General features: G+C 41.9%; 1 protein-coding gene across 1 annotated transcript in view; it reads right to left on the reverse strand.

The window, feature by feature from the left end:
* PPM1B (protein phosphatase, Mg2+/Mn2+ dependent 1B) overlaps window positions 1-17,158 on the reverse strand; it is a 222,833-nt gene that overhangs the window by 76,698 nt on the left and 128,977 nt on the right. The window lies entirely within an intron of this gene.

A 17,158-nucleotide genomic window follows, 5' to 3' on the forward strand; every position in this document is an offset into this window, starting at 1 on the left:
GCCCCCAGCTCACACCCATTGGGACGGTGCAGCCTCTCGCTGCACCCGGTTGGCTAGACGACCCGTCAATCATCACCCTCCCTCCTACTTCGGCTGCTCTGTACCTCGGTACTTAGTTTTCACCGCCCACAATGCCCCGCCTCTCAGTTCCTAATTTCCCATTGGGCATCAGCGACCACCTTCAATTGGCAAGGTCAACTATCCATCAAACACCGCCCACTGAGTGAGACCCAACCCTTCATTACCATTTACTTCATTCAGCCCCGCCTCTGGGCGTTAGGGACCAACCCACCCCAACAGCCATAAGTAGAGATCACCATCAATCAAGTAACGCCCACCTGCACTCCGCCTCGCAAAGACCGAGCCCTAGCGATTCTCTTTTCTTATTGGTCCAAAGGGTGACCCGAACCCTCAATGATTGGCTTTCAGTCCGTGTCCGTCACTGAACCAATTTCCAAGTCCGTCACACTGGCTTTTTTTAAATGAACGCGCAAAAGGCGGGGAAGTATCCGAAGAGCGATTGGCTAGTGTTCGAAAACGGTCAAATCCAGAGTGTGTGCGGATCCTTCCCGTCCTACGAGAACCATGCCCCTTTATTTTTGACCTCTAAGCCTTGCGTAAAACAGGCTCAATAAAGGAGCCAACGCGCTGTCCAGTTATAGGTGTGGAAGCCTAGTCCCACCCGGAATTGCAGGGGGTTGGCTGCTGATTGGCTAACAAAGTCCTGTTAGGCCCTCATTGGAGGGCATAAACGCCTCTCTTTGGCGAAGAGACGGGAAGGGATGGCGCAGGCGAGGATAAGAAGCGGTCCGGGGAGAGGCAGTTGTTTTGCTTCAGCCACGGGTGGGGCGAACGCGGGAGAGGGAAGCTTGGAACGCAGGGCCCTGGGGGAGGTGTTGCGGGGAGGGAAAAAGCCCGGATGTTTCCTAACAATGAAATCATCGCCGACCAATCAGAGCTGCTGAGCTGTGTTACCTGCCTGACCTGTCCACAGTAGGGAAGAGAATGAGTTAGTGAGCGGGAAACTGGGGTGTCAGGAGACGCTGGAAAGCGAAGTGAGAAAATGGAACAGGTGATCCCTTCAAGAGGACTCTGTGCTGTTAGGGGTTATTTTTATTCTTTCTAGGCCTGCAACGCCTGGCATTCAGCCCTTGACATTTCCGTGTTTTGTTTCTTAGTCAACACTGATTTTTAAAACTCTCGGCCTAGTCTTTGACATTCATTTGTTCGTTCCACAATTATTGAGCGCCTGCTGTTTGGCAGGCACTGTTCCTAGAACTGGAGTTACGAAACTAAATTAGGCAATCCCAGTACAAGATGATAGGTACTATCACTGAAACATGCAAGGGATGGGGGTGACATAAGGGATCGTCCCTGTGGATAGGTTTATCAAGAAGTCTTCACAAAGAACAGTATGAGTCTAGAAGGAATAATTCAGTAAGCAGAAGAGGGAAGTGGACAGGATTCCTTCAGCAATCGAATTAGACTAACAGGTATTGCAGGTTAATTCCCTGCCAAAGAAACAAAACTTAAGTGTAATGAAAGCATTCTAATACCTTAGGATACTTTTTTTTTTTTTTTTTTGAAAGTGCCCTGTTAAAGGATTTAAACCTTATTCACACTTTTGTGTAAACTGGTTTGGACAGACAAGTTAAGCTAAGACCCAGCAGAGTGCTATTCAGCTAAGGAGCTGTGGATATTTTAGGAATAAGGGGAAATTTAGGAATAGGACAATTGCCCAAGCCATGGTGAGGATGACAGAAATAAAGACTTGATTGCAGTTCAGATTTTTTGTCTATGACCCAAATTTGCTTAACATTAGTGTTTTTTACAGTTCAGTGGCTGGACCACCAGGGCCGTACTCACCAGGGGTGCCGATTCCTGGGTCCACTCACACCTGTAATCTCAGGGACTCTGAAACAAGACTTAGAAAGGTGAATTTCTAAATTCTCCAGGTGGGTTTTCTGCACACCCATCATTGAGATCCTTTAGTATAGGTAATGGAGATACCATAGACTAAAATTCAGTTTCCCAACTTCTTCATGTTGGGAGGAAAAGTAATGAAGAAAAAGAAGTAGGCCCTTTAGACTTTGCCTTTCTCTTGTCGCCTTTACTATCAGTATCAGTTCTTAGGAAATATTTCTTAAATAACTTATAGAATACATTCCCTTAAATCACACTCCTTTGTCTGACACACTTTATATAGGGCGAAAGGAGTCTAGGATCCAGCTTCCAAAATAGGAATCTAAAGATCATAAAAATGGAGACATTGTAGGACCCTGGTCTTAAGAATCCAGGCAATCTCAGTAGGGCATCAGAGAAGTTTCTTGATCTGCTGGATTTCCTTCTCACTTTCCCTTGGTTGAACCTAAAACTAATACAAAGCACAATCATTTAGGTGGGCTGATGATTGCATATCATTCATTCTTTCAATCTCTAAAAATACAGATGCACTGAATACTGTTCTAGGGGCTAAGAATACAATAGGGATCAAAACACATTTAGGTTAATTTTGTCACATGCTTTATTTGATTAAAACTCTAAACCAATAAAGAAGGCCCAACAAGATTCACAAGTTTAAAAGGTAAATTGATGTGTACCATCATAAATATATAATGTATCATAAACATTGAGTACCATCACCATGGGCTCCATTACTGTGTGAATGCATCTAGTCTAAGCACTCTGAGGCTTGTTTTCTTGTTCTGTAAATAGGAATCATGGAAATCTTCGGAAGCCAGGTGAAGACCTTTAGATGCTGTTAGTAATGCAAAGCACTCTCCAAAAGACAGTGGAAACAATACTAAATGTAATGTAGAAAAACTCCTGATTTCTCCACTGTTGGCTTTCATACTCTGGTGTTCCTTTTTATTTTATTTTTTTAAGATTGTATTTATTTAGGGTGCCTGGGTGGCTCAGTTGGTTAAGCGACTGCTTTCGGCTCAGGTCATGATCCTGGAGTCCCGGGATCGAGTTCCGCATCAGGCTCCCTGCTCAGCAGGAGCCTGCTTCTCCCTCTGACCCTCACCCCTCTCATGTGCTCTCTCTCTCTCATTCTCTCTGTCTCAAATAAATAAATAAAATCTTAAAAAAAAAAAAAGATTGTATTTATTTATTTATTTGAGAGAGAGAGAGAGAGAGTGCACACTATCTCAAGTGAGGGAGGGGCAGAGGGAGAGAGAGAATCATGGAGCTTAATATGGGGCCCTATCTCAAGACCCTGATATCATGATCCCAGCCGAAACCAAGAGTCAGACATTTAACCGAATGAGCAACAAAGGTGCCCTTATTTTTTTTAAAGATTTATTTGTTAGGGCCCCCCCCAGGTGGCTCAGTGGGTTGAGTGGTGGACTCTTGGTTTCGGCTCAGGTCATGATCTCAAGGGTCATAAGATCAGGCCCCACGTGGGGCTCAGTGCTTAGAGGGGAGTCTGTTTGAAGATTCTCTCCCTCTGCCCATCCTCCCGCATGTGTGTGCTCTCTCTCTCCCTCTCAAATAAAATAAATAAATCTTGAAGATTTATTTATTTGAGAGAGATGGAGGGGGCAGAGGGAGAAAATCTTTCAAGCAGCTTCCCCGCTGAGCACAGAGCCCCACGTGGGTCTCCATGTCAGGACCCATGAAATCATGACCTGAGCTGAAACCAAGAGTCAGACGCTCAACTGACTGAGCCACCTAGGCACTCCTGGTATTCTTTTTTAAATAAGACATTAGATATCAATTGTCTCCAAATTTTGGGTGCCTCAGTTTTTCTGGTACCCTAAACCCACACTTGATAATCCAGTACTGCCTACTTCATGTAATTATTATAAAGATGAAATGGGATGTGGTATACAATAACACCTAACACATTGGCTGTCACAGTGGAATCATAATTTTTATATGTCACACAGAAGAAATTTCACATATTCATTCAGCATATTTATATGCCGGTTATGTGCAGACCATTATGCTCTCTCTGACAGGGAGCTTTGGTGTCAAATTTCAAGTAGTCCAATTTGAGCAGATGGATCCACTCCCCTCTTCACCACTGGAAATATTCCACTGATAAACCTGTTTTCTTCATAAAAAAAAAATTTTTTTTTCACCAGTTCCACTCTACAAATACTTATTAAGCATTCACTGTGAATCAGGTACCAATAATCAGGTAAATAATAGGCACTGCTGCCTTTGAAATTAATTAACTGTGATATTGTGATATGAGAAATCTATATTTAATCTTCATCCCAGCTGCTGGCAGGGAGCTCCTAAAATCCTTACCATTTTTTGTGTGAAAAGGGTAAGGAGAGCATTTTTGTTATTAACAAGAAGCCCTTTTTTTTTTTTTTTTTTTTAAGTAAGCTCTAGGCCCAACATGGGGCTTGAACTCAAGATCCTGAGATCAAGAGTCACATGCTCTACCACTGAGCCAGCCTGGTGCCCCATAAGAAGCCTTTTTGAACCCCTAAAGTTATGCTAATGAGGTAACTCATAGAGGATAGTTGCTTGCCAAAGGAAGCAAGTATGTAATAAGAAGGTCAGAACTTCCAGCCTCACTCCCTACTTCTGGGGAGGGAAAAGGAGATGGAAATGAACTTAATCACCAATGGCCAATGATGTAATCAATCATGCTTATGTAATGAAGCCCCCATAAAACCCCTAAGTGACTAGGTTTAGAGAACTCCTGGGTTGGCATACACATTGAGGTGCTGAGAAGGTTGTGATCCTGGTGAGGCCAGGGAAGCTCCATGCCTCTTCCCACATAGTTTGCCCTATGCCTCTCTTCCATTTGGCTGTTCCCAAGTTTATCCTTTATATAAACGGATCGTAGTAAGTAAAGTGCTTTCCTGAGTTCTGTGAACAGTTCTAGAAAAATTATCAACCCTGAGGAATGGGTTGTGGGAATCCCCATGTATAGCTGGGTGGTTAGTAGTTGGCCTCTAAAAATGGGGACAGTTTTGTGGGACTGAGTTCTTAACCCGTGGGAACTGCCCTAACTCCAGGTAGTTAGTGTCAGCATTGCTTAAGGTGAGGAGGAAAACAACCCACACATCAGGTCAGAAGTGTTGTGAGTAGAGTAGGAAACTTTTCCTTTTCACTGACCACCACTACTTTCTTAGAAAGCCTCAATCCTGATTTAAATGAAACCACAACATAGTTTCTCTTAAAAGTTTGTCTCAAACAGCTCCAGAGAGCTCTTTAGGAGGAAGGCCCTTTTATCCCAAGGTATCTGGGATTCAGCAAGAATTAGGCCACACAGGCTAAAAATTATCTTAAAAATCCATAAGAATGTTGCCCTCTGCTCCATATTTAATACTTATTTCAACACTAAAATATTGTTTAAAGTTTTTGTCATCATGAGGGGACAAGTTTTTTTTAAACCATGTCATAAAGTGAGAAATATGTTTGGCTAACAGAAAACCTAAACAGTGCCTTAAATTACAGGAGGGTGCGAGTGGCATTTTCTTTCACATAACAAGAAGTTTGGAGGTGACCACAGATGTCAGCGTCAGTGCTTCTACAATTATCTTGTTGCCCCAAGATTGCGGGATGGTTACTGCAGCTTCCCATAAGATGCCCAAGTTGAAGACAATAGGGAATGAGGGAATCACATGACTACCCCCAGCTGTAAGGGAGGCCTGCAACTTAGGGAACTGTGATGTCATGAGTTTCTGAGAGTCAAGGTTCTCAAACTTGACCAAGCATCAGGATCCCCTGGAGGGCTTGTGATAACAAGGATTGTTAGGCCGCACCCCCAGAGTTTCTGATCCAGTAGGTCTCTGGTGACACTTGAGAATTTGCATTTCTTTTTTTTTTTCTTTTTAAGATTTTTTTATTTGTTTATGTGACAGAGAGAGAGACAGTGAGAGAGGGAACACAAGCAGGGGGAGTGGGAGAGGGAGAAGCAGGCTTCCTGCTGAGCAGGGAGCCCAATGCGGGGCTCGATCCCAGGACCCTGGGATCATGACCTGAGCTGAAGGCAGAAGCTTAACAAATTTGCATTTCTAACAAGTTCCTTGGTAACACTGCTGCTGCTGCTGCCGCCGCTGGCCCAGGGACCACACTTTGAGAACCACTGACTTAGGCTAATCTGGATCCATTGCCTGGCATTGGTACAGTGCTGTCCAGACACATGGCCACATTAGCATTTATCAATATTTTTGCAGCTTTATTTCTGTTTTATCTCTGCACAGATGAAAATAAAATCAAGCAGGGGCACCTGGCTGGCTCAGATGGTACTGTATGCAACTCTCGATCTCGGGGTTGTGGGTTCAAGCCCTGCGTTGGATGTAGAGTTTACTTTAGAAGTAAATAAATAAATAAAATCAAGAAAGAAAGAAATAGAAAAGGGAAGGAAATGATAGGAAAGGGAAGGATAGGATAGGAAAGGGAAGGGAAGGGAAGAAAAGAAGGAAGGAAGGGAAAAAGAAAGAAAGAAAGGAAATAAGCTCAAGCAGAGGCAAAATCAAGAAGTCCTTGTAGACTCTAGTGGGTCTTCAATGCACCCAGCCCTCTCTTTCCCAACCATTAAAGATCTTAGGCCCTGGGACACCTGGGTGGCTCAGTTGGTTAAGTGGCTGCCTTTGACTCCGGTCATGATCCCATGGTCCTGGGATAGAGCCCAGCATCTGGCTCCCTGCTCAGCGGGGAGCCTGCTTCTCCCTCTGCCTCTGCCCCTCCCCCTGCTTGTGTTCTCTCACTCTCTCTGTCAAATAAATAAATGAAAATGTTTACATCAAAAACAGCAACAGCAACAACAACAAACTTAGGCTCTGAGACACCAGAACTTTACAGCCTTCTAACTTCCATTAAAATCAATATGCAAATAATGAACCATGGAACACTACATCAAAAACTAATGATGTAATGTATGGTGATTAACATAACATAATAAAAAAAAAGAAAGAAATGTATGCCATATAGAAGCTGAGAAATGTAAGAATGAATCAAGAACATCAAAAAAGTAAAAAAAAAAAAAGAGTAGTAAATAAGTCATAGAGAGCTAATGCACAATGTAATGAATAAAGGCAATAATATTATAATTACGTAATATAAGTATCACTACATTGGCCATCATATTACAATATACAAATGTATCAAAGTAACCTGCTGTACATCTTAAATTTATACAATGTTACATGTCAAATTTATTCAATTAAAAAACAAGAAATGTAAAAAAAAAAAATCAAGTGGCAACAATGCTATGGGCAATACTTTAACTGAAGTTTATCCTTAAGGTCCTATAGCTCTCTCAGCTTGCGTTAGTCAGAGTTCCACAAGAAACAGATGATGCACTCAAATTAGGAATTTTGAGGAAGGTGTAATAATAAAGGGACTATTTCCAAAGGTGCAGGCAGGGTAGAGATAAATCATACAGTCTAATCTCCTTGGTCTAGTAGTCGGGAGGCACATTATCACACCTGTGCCTGAAGGGATGTGGATAGGAAGGGTTCATAGGAACAGTACATGGAGAGGGTTGTGTGCAGAGTCCTGTGTCAAGAACTGATCCCCGGTGAAGGACAGAGTGAGCCCTTTTCAACTAGGGAATAAATACCCCAACCTCTCTCTCCTCTCTTCCTTTGATCTACTGCCAGGGCTACCCCTTGGCCAAACCCAACGGTACTGTAGCCTATTGATATTATCCATTCAGGTCACAGAACAGAAGGGAGAAAGGTAGAGGGACAGCTGGACATCTGGAGGCACAAGAGATATCCAGCACAGACATATTTGAAATTTATACCATTTATTTCTAGTTATAGAATTAGTCTTTTTCTATGGCTAAGGGAAAGTCAAATTATAAAACAGAGAAGAAAAATATTAGAAGAAATCCCTAAATCTCAGTTCTTGGAGGACGGCCTGAGGACCCGCCCCTCCCCCCCCCCAGGTCAAAAGTCAAAAAACTATTTTTGCAATAGTAGTAAGACGTTATTTGCCTAGTTCACTCTCATTCTTTGAGTAGAAGACAGAGAGCCTTCCGGAGGCTATATAACGAGTACTGTTGCAACATACTGCAATAGCAGATACAGAGCCCAACTGTCTTCCATTAAGCCAGAGATTAAAGAGATTTGCAAACATAGAAGACAATGTCTCCTTCCTCACTGATATTTTTGTTTTAGAAAATACAGTTGTTTCACCAAAAAAAATTCTACTTAGGTGAACACATAACGGGCTTATTTTTTTTATGAATTAAAAAATATTTTTAAATTTCTCAATTTTAATTTCTAGCACAATAAATGTTTATAGACATAGCCCACACAAACAAAAGCTCTTTGGGTATTTAACAAGTGGTAAGGGCGCAAAGGAATCCTGAGAGCAAACTCTGAGAAGCGCTCTAACTCATACTCCATGTCAGGCTAGCTCCAAACTTAGACCAGCTTTAGCTGGTTTAATGAGCTGGGGATGAGGAGGAACCCAGAAGGTAAAATGCCTGCCTTTCTTATCTCTACTCTCTTCTCTTCCCCTTTACCTCTTTTTAAAGGTACCTGGTCCAGGGACCACTGACTTAGGATCCATTCCCTGGCATCGGCACACTGCCGCCCAGAAACATGGCCACATTAACATTTATAAATACTCTTATGGCTATATTTCTGTTCCATGTCTGCATAGATGAAAATAAACTCAAGCAGAGGCAAAACCAAGAAGTCTTTGCACACACCAGTGGGTCTTCAATACACCCAGCCCTCTCTTTCCCACGCCATTACCTTTTCTGATTTCCTCTCCCTACTGAATCCCTACAGTGCTTTGTGGCTCCAGTCCTAGAACACTTATCCTATTCGACCTCATACTATGATTATTTAGTTAATTTATGGTTCCAACATTCTACCCTCTCTGAGGACTTGTGTAGGAGCACATGTGTGCACACACATGTATGCCCATGCACAGGATGAGAAATTTCTTGACCGGGGGTCCACAAAGTCCAAGGGGATTGAATTCACAAGTTTATGAACTTGGACAGGACAAAAAGTTACACATTTATTTTTACTAACTTCTAATTGAAAGTTAGCATTGCTTTCTTATAAATGTAGACAGGACCACAATAGCACTAGCGGTAACTGTGATTTTATCACCAACAGAAATGATTGATATTTTCACATTGCATTAAAGTTGTTGCAGATCTCTCGAAATACATTTACACTCAACACTATTTTGAAATCACAGGACTTATTAGACTCATCACTAGATCTTATTATTACTGGCTGGCTCAGTAGGTAGAGCATGCACCACTTGGTCTCCTGGTTATGTGTTCAAAGAAATAGAAAAGGAAAGGATAAGGAAGGGAAGGAAAGGATAGGAAAGGGAAGGAAAGGGTAGGAAAGGGAAGGGAAGGGAAGAAAAGCTCCCAAGTTGGGTGTAGAGCTTACTTGAAGAAGGAGAAGAAGAAGAAGGAGGAGGAGGAGAAAAAGAAGAGAAGAAGAAGAAGAAGAAGAAGAGAAGGAGGAGAAGAAGAAGAAGAAAAAGAAGAGAAGAAGAAGAAGAAGAGGAGGAAGAAGAAGAATAGCATATACATTACTGTATCACAGATTTGCTTGTTTTTTTTATAGTTTGATGACTTTCAATATAATTGCTTTCCTTTGAAACTTTGTGAACTTTATATATTTAAAACCATTATTTGAGGGGCACTTGGGTGGCTCAGGTGGTTAAGCATCTGCCTTCAGCTCAAGTCATGATCTCCAGGTCCTGGGATGGAGGCTCCCAGCTCAGTGGGGAGTCTGCTTCTCCCTCTCCCTGTGACTCTCCCCATGCTTGTGCTCTCTCTTGCTCTCAAATAAATAAATAAATCAAAAAAAAACCCCACATTATTTGAGAAGGAATCCCCAGGATTCGCCAAAGGGACACTTTGCAAAAAAAAAAAAAAAAGTCAGGGGAGTAATAATCCCTGCTGAGGCAGTAATCTTCAGTTCAGGGAGGCCATTATTCCTTTTGTTGTGCATTGTACATAGTAAATCCCCAGTGAGTATTTACTGAATTGCATTTGGGGGATTTCAAGTAGTTGACTGGATGTTTTCCTTTTCCTCAGTGTCACCCTGCGGAGGCTGGGCTGGCCCCCACCCCACTTCCTCCTGAGAGAGGAAGTTGATCAAGCTATCGCCATCCTGCATGCAATCCTCACAGCCTTGGAGGCCAAAGCCGGCTGCCTCAGAGTCAGATGCTCCTTTGTGTTTTAAAGTGAGTGTCATGCACAGGAGATGATTGAGATTAGGGTTACAACACAGTGGGTGGTATCAGAAATACTTTTCACTTGGAGCCCAACCATATTGATGCTGCAAAACTACAAAATGTTTAAATGTGCTTGGCTGTGGGAAGCTCTACTCTCAGACATTTATGTAAGCACTTTAGCATTTATGCCCAAGTTCATTTACATTATTCATTCGCTTTGTTATGTTTTGTTTTCTTTTTACAATAAACTATACATTTCTGCCAACTCTTCATCTTTTCCTTCTTAGCAGCATTGCCATTTGCTTATGCAATATGGTGGTTTGCGCACGCTTCAAAAACCCAAAGGAAACCTTGTGCTACTTTTTCCTTCTTTTTCTTCCACATCTGCAACGACTCCTTTCCTGTTTACTTGTCTGAAAACTCTTTTTCTCCTGCTGTTAAAGCTGGGCATGAGCGCTGATCTAAGCAGCCTTTCGGATGGAGCAGACATCAAGGAGAAGACAAGAGTAAAGCCACGGGTTGATTATTCTGTAAACAAGTGTGCAGCGAGATAGTTGTAAGAAAACTCTCAATGAAGAAGTCATGGTGAACATGCAGAACTTGGGTGCTATTAGTTTCAAAGGCTTCATTATAAGGCCCACCAGTAATGTCCTTTAGATAAAGGCCTTAAGTTTCTGGCAAATAGCAGAGACCTCAGCAGTCAGGTAACTGGTCTAGAGGCAGGTGTCTTACCAAGACCTGGCCACAGAAAGAGTGAAGATCAGGGTGGAGAAATTCAGGCTCTAAAGCCAAGTAGAAGTGGGGACAGGAGAGGAAGCCGGAGGGTCCCAGAAGAACAGCCAGAGCCCCAGAGCACACCAGCAGCTTAGAAATGGCTGGAAATGAAACCTGTGAGAGGCCAAATGAAGCCTTCTTATATTCTTCCGCTGGTGACTAGAACTTATCCCAAAGTATGGGCCTGGGTTCAAACCTTGGACAAGGGTTAAGGTACAAGGCCACAGAGGGGTTGGGTAGCAAGGATAGGAAACACCATCATAGTGAGTTTCCAAAAGCTCCATGGTTGTTTTGTACTTTTGTTTTGTTTTTCAGAATTTTTTTATTAGGGAAATTTTCAGACACACACATCAATAGACTAATATTATATAATGAGCCCCATGTACCTAGCACACAGCTTAAACAATTCTCAACATTTTGACTCTACTGCTTCAATTATCCCTCTCTTCAATTTCTTTTCTTAAGATTTTATTTATTCATTTGAGAGAAACAGAGACAGAGAACACAAGCAGGGGCAGAGGCAAAGGGAGAGGGAAAAGCTGACTTCCCGCTGAGCTGGGAGCCCGCCCTTCCTCAAAAATTTTTAAAGATTTATTTATTTAGGGGCACCTGGGTGGTTCAGTCAGCTGAGCGTCTGCCTTCGGCTCAGGTCATGATCTCCAGATTCTGGGATCCAGCACTGTCAGGCTTCCTGCTCAGCAAGGAGTCTGCTTCTCTCTCTCTCTCTCTCTCCCCCCCTCCTTCTGCCCCTCCTCACTGCTCGTTCTTTCTCTCTCAAATAAATAAATAAAATTGAAAAAAAAAAAAAAAAGATTTCTTTATCTGGGGGGGGAGGGAGAAGGGAGGCAGACTCCCTGCTGAGCGTGGAGCCCTTCGCAGGGCTCCATCTCCCTGAGCCAAAACCAAGAGTCTGACATTTAACCGACTGAGCCATCCAGGAGCCCCTACCCTCAATTTTTTTAAGATTCAGTTTTTAGCCCTCTGATTTCTATACTTTCTTCCTCAGAAATGTGCCCCATTCTCATGACTCCAACTACTGTCTCAAAGCATTTGAGCCCCAATTGTGAAGCAACAGCCCCATCCTTTGATGTACCCTTAACGACCTCCTGGATTTGTCCATTTCAAGGTCTCAGTGCACTTCAGTCTATAGCAGACAGTGTTGGTTGCCTTCCGAGCAGCCTTCCCACCTTGACCTTATGTCCGCTATAGAATCTCACTTAGTTGATGTATGAGGGGGAGGTTTAGTTACCTTCCAGCCCCAGTAATTAATCTTGATTAATCTAAGCTGTCCATGATAGTTTCATTCCCCCTTTTGGGTGATTGATTTAGGAATGTGCATATGAGTTTTCCTTAAAACTCTGTCATAAAGAGTTTTCCTTACTCTCATAAAGGAATATGAAAAAGGTACTCTCTTCCTTTCTTGGAGCCAGACTACCTACAATTGTATCTTAGTGATGCCACTCACTAACTAGGTGACTCTGAGCAAGTTACTTCACTTCTCTGTACCTCAGTTTTTTAATCTGTAAAATGGGGATGATAGAAGCAACTCATGACGTTGTTGTAAAGAGCAAAGGAATTAATATATGCAAAGTGCTTAGGACAGTGTCTGCCCTATCAATAGTGCTATTATTTAGCACTATTTATTTTAGCTATTATTATTATTTTGTAAGGATGTGATGCTTGGAGCTGTGGCAGCTATCTTGTGACCATGAAGAGGCAACCTTGAGGATAAAGACTGACTCACATGCATGAAAGAGAAGAAATGTGGAAAGGACTTTAATCATCGATGATGTCAACTTACTGAATTAGACAACCCTGGAACCAGTCTCCCCTGGAATTTCTCATTAAGTGAGATATAATAATTTTGCTTATTATATGTGTCTCTTTGGTTGAATTTTCTATTACTTGCAAACAAAAGCAGCCTAATTGATACATATGCCCCAAATTAGATTTCTTCTTTTTTTCTCAAGATTTTATTTTTAAGTAATCTCTACACCCAATATGGGGCTTAAACTCACAATCCCAAGATCAAGAGTCACACACTCTACCAACTGAGCTAACCAGGTGTCCCCCCAGGTCAGATTTCTTTTTCCCTAAGCTTGCTCAAGTTTGTTGCCTCTGTCAAGGCATCAAAATTTCCCCATTCAGTCTTCTTTATAACTCCCAATATCTAGCCAGTTGTGTCATTGTTTCCTTCCAACTTTTTCTTTCCCTCCATTAGCAAAGTTACCATTAGTGGCAAAACAAAACATGAAGCAACTAATGCCCTGAACTGTCCTCATGAAAAGTGAGGGGCTCATAGAAAGTGAAAATATTGGTCATAGACAATTTTGTCTTGTTCATAGCATCTAGCACATAGTAGGCATTCAATATATATTTGTTGAATGACTGGATGGAGGGATAGATGGATGAGGCATTTCCCAAGTGAAGATATTCCAGAGAATAATTTTTCAGAGCAAGAAATCTTCCTCAGAGGCACCTGGCTGGCTCAGTCAGTACAGCATGACTCTTGATCTCAGGGTCGTAAGTTCAAGGCCCACACTGGGTGTAGAGTTTATTTAAAAAAAAAAAATTACTCTGCCAAATAAGTTTATTTGATTAACCATTAAACAAAATTGCTTCAGGACTTCTCAGAGCCTTCAATATGCTTCTGTGCATTAAGAGAGGGACTTTACTATTCAGTGCCACCCCAGCTTAATTGGCCAGAGAGGCAATTATTCTCGAGTTACCATTTTCTGGAGTTCCACAGAACATAGCTCGAGCTATTTTTGCCAATTATGGCTTTTAGGCAGGAGAGAAAACTCTAGAACAACCTATACCCTATATTGCTTTCCTACCTAGTCATTCTCATTTTCCACTGGAAAAATAGTTGGGCATAACAATGAGGTGTCATCCTATGGGAAAATTGGGAGAGATTACTACGTATGCATCAATTTTTGCAATTCTAGTGTGGCTTACTGATTGTTGAAATAATGTGTACATATCCTAAAGTCTGAATATTGGAAAATTCCCACACTAAAACACTATTGAGGCAAATATATACTACTGCATGTAGTAAATTAATAAAAACCCCAGAGCAAACGGATAATGATAAGGCTTAACAGGGCATGAAATGTAAGAATAGCAACTTTTTAAAGCCATAACTAACCTAAAACCATGCTAGGGGAGCACTGATAATAAAAGTGTCCTTCCTGAGAACGATGGGAATTTCTACCAGCCATATGCCCAAACACGCAGCTGTGCCCGTATACCATCTCCCCGGAAGGACACTGAATTAGTCCTCATTAAACTCTAACAGATCATAATTCTAGTTTATGAATACCAGAACTTCATAACCCTCAGTAACTCAGTAGGTTTCGAGTAAGCCTTAGTTGTTTTTTTTTTTAAGATTTTATTTATTTATTTGAGAGAGAGAGAGTGAGAGAGAGAGAGAGCATGAGAGGGGAGAGGTCAGAGGGAGAAGCAGACTCCCCACTGAGCGGGGAGCCCGATGCGGGCCTCCATCCGGGGACTCCAGGATCACGACCTGAGCTGAAGGCAGTCGCTTAACCAACTGAGCCACCCAGGTGTCCCGTAAGCCTTAGTTTTATGTGAAAATGAATGTCGTTGGAATTGGCTGAGCTAATACACCTAAGAACCAGACACCGTACTTCTGAGCATGACTTCTGAGAATGACTTCAGTGGGGCCGGTCTAGATTAGTACAATGTGCAAAGAGCCCATCTGTTTATCTCGCTCAAATGTTGGAGGCCCTCATGGAGGGCCCAGATTAGCCTTTACCCCAGGCCTATTTTATTAGCTGCCATTACTTACTCTTACCAGATTAGTCAACATCATCATCTTCTCACACTTGAAGGATCTAATGTCTAGCAGCAATAAAAGTTACCAACCCCTAAATTAGTAGCTAGCAGTTTAAGGTCTCCATGCCTCTAAAGGTACTCCAAACGTTATCAAGCTCCTATTGAGCTCCTTGTTGGGTGTGGAGATTATTAAAAATAAATAAATAAATAAACCTTAAAAAAGAAAAGTTCATCTAGTGAATCTGAGAGCTATTTCCAATATTTAAAAAAAAACCTAGGGGCGCCTGGATCCCAGGACCCTGAGATCGAGCCCCACATCGGGCTCCCTGCTCCTCAGGAAGCCTGCTTCTCCCTCTCATGCTCCCCCTGCTTGTGTTCCCTCTCTCGCTGTATCTCTCTCTGTCAAATAAATAAAATCTTTAAAAAAAAAAACCTAAAGGAAATCATGCATTTATTTGTCATATAGTTGCACTGGCCACGTTTCGTGCTTCTGAGTCTGGAATTATACCAATTCAGTGAAGATATACCAGTCATCTCCCAGTGATCTGAAGTTCAGAATGACAGTTTTATATCTTTGGTTTATAAAACACCCTAAAGTCATCCTCATTTCATGTCTTCACTAATCGAATTCTCCCCATTTTTAAAGTTTAGGCTCAAGATGCCGCAGTCCCCAGAGATCTCCCTTTACTCTTGCATTCTCCAGCATTGGTTGATAATTTTACTATCCTAATTTCTTAACAAGTGCTAATCCTACTCCCAAACACTAGGTCCTTGCCTTTGCCATCACTTCTGAATCAGCAGTGCATACATAGAATGGTCTCAGCTAGGGAGATCCTCAACAAATGAAAGAAACTCACTTTTTTTTTTAAAGAGAGAGCAGGTGTGCCAGACCAAGCGGAAGGGGAAGGGCAGAGGGAGAGGGAGAGAAAGAATCTTTTTTTTTTTTAATTTTATTTATTTGTCAGAGAGAGAAAGAGAGAGAGAGAGCTCAAGCAGGAAGAGCGGCAGGCAGAGGGAGAAGCAGGTTCCCCACTGAGCAGGGAGCCCGATGTGGGACTCGATCCCAGGACCGTGGGGTCACGACCCGAGCCAAAGGCAGACGCTTAACCGACTGAGCCACCCAGACATCCCTGAGAGAAAGAGTCTTAAGCAGACTCCCCACTGAGTGTGGAGCTCAACACAGGGCTCCATCTCATGACCCGGAGATAATGACCTAAGCCGCAATCAAGAGTCAGACGCTTAACTGACTGAGCCATGCAGGTGCCCCAAAGAAACTCACTTTTTTGAATGAAACTGATTTTAATTTGTAGGACAGTTGATCAAAATTCATCTATTTAATTTATATAATGTGTAGTGTCTTTAAAAAAGACTGAGGTAAGCAGAAACTTGCAGACTAGGTTTTTATCTCCCCAATTTTTTATTATAAATATATTCATATGTAGAGAGAAATTGAAAGAAAATTACAGTGAACATCTGTATACTCTCCACCTAGATCAAAAAGTTGTTATCATTTTGCTGTATTTATTTCATCACTCTCCAATTATCTGCCTACACATATTTTATATTGCTGAATCATTTAAAAATAAGTTACGGGGCGCCTGGGTGGCTCAGTCATTAAGCGTCTGCCTTTGGCTCCAGTCATGATCCCCAGGTCCTGGGATCGAGTCCCACGTTGTTGGGTTTCCTGCTCCAGAGGAAGCCTGCTTCTCCCTTTCCCACTCCCCCTGCTTGTGTTCCCTCTCTTGTTGTGTCTCTCTGTCAAATAAATAAATAAAATCTTAAAAAAAAAAATTACAGATATCATAACACTTACCCCTTAAATACTTAAGTATGCTTCCCTAAGGAAGCTTCTCCTACCTAATTATAATGCCATTATGATACCCAGTAAAATTAATAATTAGTTCAATAATGTCATCTAATATCTAGTTCTTATTCAATTTTCCCTCATTTGTCCTAAGAATGTATCTTATATCTGTTATTTTTTTTCCTGTCTAGGATTCAATTAAATTTTATACATTGCATTTGGATGTTATATTTTGTAGAAGAGGAAAAAGTTTTCCATCTTTTGGAGTAGCATGTCCTGGACATCATCAATCTCTTTACGTCGTTTTTTTAAATTTATTTTTATTTTTTTATGTTACTTTAATCACCATACATTACATCATTAGTTTTTGTCTTTACATCCTTTTAATCTAAAAGGGTCCCCCTTCATTTTTTTTTTAAAGATTTTATTTATTTATTTGACAGAGAGAGAGACAGCAAGAGAGGGAACACAAGCAGGGGGAGCGGGAGAGGGAGAAGCAGGCTTCCTGCGGAGCAGGGAGCCAGATGTGGGGCTCCATCCCAGGACCCCGGGATCATGACCTGAGCCGAAGGCAGATGCTTAACAACTGAGCCACCCAGGCGCACCCCTTTTATTTTTAAATCACATCAGTTTTTAAAAAACATA

Source organism: Neomonachus schauinslandi, chromosome 10 (assembly GCF_002201575.2).
Source record: "Neomonachus schauinslandi chromosome 10, ASM220157v2, whole genome shotgun sequence".
Lineage (NCBI taxonomy): Eukaryota > Metazoa > Chordata > Mammalia > Carnivora > Phocidae > Neomonachus > Neomonachus schauinslandi.